The sequence below is a fragment of the Myotis davidii genome, unplaced genomic scaffold (assembly GCF_000327345.1).
Source record: "Myotis davidii unplaced genomic scaffold, ASM32734v1 scaffold674, whole genome shotgun sequence".
Taxonomy (NCBI): Eukaryota; Metazoa; Chordata; class Mammalia; order Chiroptera; family Vespertilionidae; genus Myotis; species Myotis davidii.
In genome coordinates, this window is record NW_006286674.1 from 2,222,134 (window position 1) to 2,225,799 (window position 3,666).

General features: G+C 46.9%; 1 pseudogene; it reads right to left on the reverse strand.

Moving 5' to 3' along the window:
• Positions 1 to 475: 475 nt before the first annotated feature.
• On the reverse strand, positions 476 to 3,338 carry LOC102771408 (annotated as a pseudogene).
• Between the last annotated feature and the right edge of the window lie 328 nt (positions 3,339 to 3,666).

Sequence of the window (3,666 nt, forward strand, 5' to 3'; positions counted from 1 at the left end):
TCTTTAATTTTTGGCATTTTAATTATGATGTGTCTGCACGTGGGCCTGTTTGGGTTTTTCTTGCTTGGGGTTCTCTGTGCCTCCTGAAGTTGTGTGACTTTTTCCTTTACCAGGTTAGGGGAGTTTTCTGCCATTATTTCTACAAACACATTCTCTATCCCTTCCTCCCTTTCTACCTCATCTGGCACACCTGCTATTCAAATATTGTTGTTTCTGTAGTCCCACTGCTCCCTTAAGTTATTCTCCTGGTTTTTTTTGTGTGTGTTGTTGGTTTGTTTTTGTTTTTTACATTTAATTTATTTTACCAAAATAACATAATTGAGGAACCATCAGATAACTGTATTTAGTCAGGCGCAATAAGAACAAAATTAAAAACCAAATGAAGAAAACTTGTATTCTTGGTTTCCTTACATACACATGACATGACTGTTGAGAGACAAGGCTGGTCGATGGCCCCACCCCATAGGGGCAACTCCTAGAAGACAAAATTCAGCATGATGGAAGACTGTTCCCTGACAGAGCTGAGACTTCGAAGGGTAGGCCGGGCACCTCTTCTGGAAAACGATCCCAGTGCACTGGAGAAATCCATGAAAAAAGGAAGGTTCCCCAAACTCCATAGTTCTATAGTACCAAAGCACTCCTTTAGGCGGCCATGGTCTTGACAATCCTGGGCTATTTGGTGCTATTATGTGCAGAACTACCTGTTTGGTGCCACACTACTCACCACTATCTCTGAAGAAAAAGTCCTTCCTGTGATAAGCATTCCTCATAGGAGGTGATTCTCAAAATCCACGTGTCCCCCCATCATGGCTGGTTTGCCTACCTTCATTTTCCCTCCAAGTGCTTTTCATGTCCTAAAAATACTTGTCTAACCAATGGCCGGGTTCCCAGATCATATATTGCCATCAGCAGCCATTGGTGAATCTAGAGAAGGCTCAGCTCATGAGCATGGAGCATGCAAGTAGGGAGCAGGATAAATAAGCATTGTAAATGGCTTCCTTCTCCCAGGACCAGAAAGGGCAGAAAAGAAGGTAACATGAAGTAAGGCCCTTTGAGTAGAAGGTCCTTAGTGGCAGCTTCTCTGAAAACAAGCTCTCTGCTTCCATAGAAAGGGAGCAGAAGAAAGATGGTGCCTGCTGACTTCTCTTCCTCCCCTGATGGCCTGAGTATAGGTGCAAATTCAGCTAGAAGACAGGCAGTCTAGGCAGCGTTCGCCAATCTTTCGGACCTCATGGACCACCAGTGGTCCCCGGATCACCGGTTGGCGACCGCTGCTCTAAAGGTTTCCTTAAACCAGCAGTTGCCAACCTTTCAGACCTCACGGAACACCAGTGGTCCGCAGACCACTGGTTGGTGACGCCTGGTCTAGGGGATGTGGTCAGTGTGCAGGCATTGATATCCTCGGTGTGGGCTGCTTGATTCAGGGATGGCTCAGAAGCGCTCCAGTTGATTTTTGGTAGAGGGTATTGGAGCAGTTCAATGGAAGACAGGATCTGGGAGAAAAAAGACCTCTCTTCCTTAACTTTCTTGACACAGTCAGCTACAAGCCTCTTCATTACTTCAGGGCAGTTCTTGTATAGTTTACTAAGGTCTGGGGAGGCATACCCTTGGCCCACCATGAAGATGATCTTATCTTGATTGTTGATGTGGGAGTAAGGTAGCTCCCCTGTCATGAGCTCATACAGCACAATGCCATGGGAGTGGACGTCAGACTAAGCTGAATGGGTTATTAGCCTGCATTCGGATCACCTCTGGGGCCATCTACAAGATAGAGCCAGTGGATTGTTCAGCCTGCTGAGAACTACTCCAGCTCAACTGCACTGTTGCCAAACCAGAATCTCCAATCTTCACTGTCAGGCCTTCATGGAGAAATATATTGTTGGATTTCATGTCTCTGTGGATGATGTACTTTACATTGCAAGTAGTCCATTTTCTCAGCCGTCTGCTGGGCAATGTCATCCAGCTGGAACATCTGGAAGTTGGTCTCTTAGACATGCAGGTGTTTGTAGAGGTTGTTGCCCTCACATCATTGGGTCACAATCGCCAGGTTGTCCTTCGTCATGTACCCATAAAGAGCAGGATGTACATGTGTTGTGTTTTGCTTAAGACAGCCACCTCATTCCTGAAGGCCTGAAACTGCTCTGGCCTGGGGTCAACAACCTTTACGATCTTTATTGCAACGTTTCCATGCCACTTGTCCTTAAAAACAGTTCAAAAGGAGCCTGACCCAGTCTGAGTGGAGAGCATCACTTCACTGGCTTCTTTTTCCCAGTAATAACTTGAATCTCTCTGTCCACGGGGCCTAATTTTGTTTTCTCCTGGGACCCAGATCCTGGTGCCTGCTGTCTGTGTGCCGGCATAGGGGTTTCGGGCTGTGACCAGCCTGTTGGGCTCAGATTGTTGGGGCTGCTAGACAAGGTTGAAGGTGAGGCTGGTTCACTGTGACTTCAGATTGCATTCTCAATCATCCTGTGTAGTGCTGACCATGTGAACATTAGGTGTGGATGTCGACCTCTGCTTCTGGGAAAGGGAACCTTCAGAGGAGGGGTTGGAGGGGTTGAATATAAAGGCATGGGGTGTGGAGTATCTGTGCTGGGAACTAGCAGGCATCTGGAAAGCAGACTCTCGCATCCTATGCATTGACAGAAGGCAGTGCTGGGACTAATGGTGATAGTGGAATTTGGAAACAATAAGAGTTGTCTGACATTACTCTAGTCCACACACATAGTAGATACTTTAGTGCTACAATGCTTGTGAAATTTGTAGCCACAAGTCTGACATCGAAATCCATTTAGTAGGAACTTCTGACACATGTCACAGAAGGCAAGCTTCACAGGAAGGTCTTCCGAGCAAAGTTGTGTGTTGTGAGAGGAACGTGATCCAGCAAGTCTACTTCAAGTTCTTCTGCAATCAAGGAGGCAGCATCAGTATTCGTGCTTTTTTACCTTTGTGTTCGTGGAGAAATCTGAACACTGCACAGCACTCCAGTTGTAGGCCCCTCACCTTGAGTGCTTTTCATAAGGCAGTCATGCAAACTCATTCCATTTCATACACTGACCACTGTTCTTTGCTTGTTTGGCAAGAAAACACGGATAGTATTGCTTGTCTTAGAAGAGTCCATAAGTTTGCCATTATCTGATGCTTGGCACTGATAGCCAAACTCCTGAAATATTGGGAAATGCAGGTGGGACCATCAGACATTGCGTCTTTGAATCCAAAACTGTTGCTGATCATCTTCTAGGCCCCCTGTATTTGCTTCATTGATGCAACTTACACAATACTTAAACCTGAAGAAGCCAGGCCACCTCCATGTCCGTGATCCATCTAGTGGCAGCATCTGGCCCACTCCTCCTCCCAAAGCCGGGTTAGAGAGAGGAAGGTGGTCACATTCGGCATGTCCCCAGTCCAGGGGACGGGTCCCTCATCATTGCACTCACGCTCCCCGCCTCAGGGCACACGCCCTAAAGCCTAGCCAGCTGGCCCTCTTTGGGACCCAAGGAGAGCGGCAGGGAACCCTTCCCGTCTCATGCTCCTTCTCGTCTTACTCCCGCCATGTAAGGTGGCAGCCCAGCACCTGCTGTGAAGAAGTGTCCTCCTGTTTTTTAACTGTTTTTACTTTCTAGTTCTCTGATTGAGTGATTTTTTTTAACCCTGTCTTCTAATTCA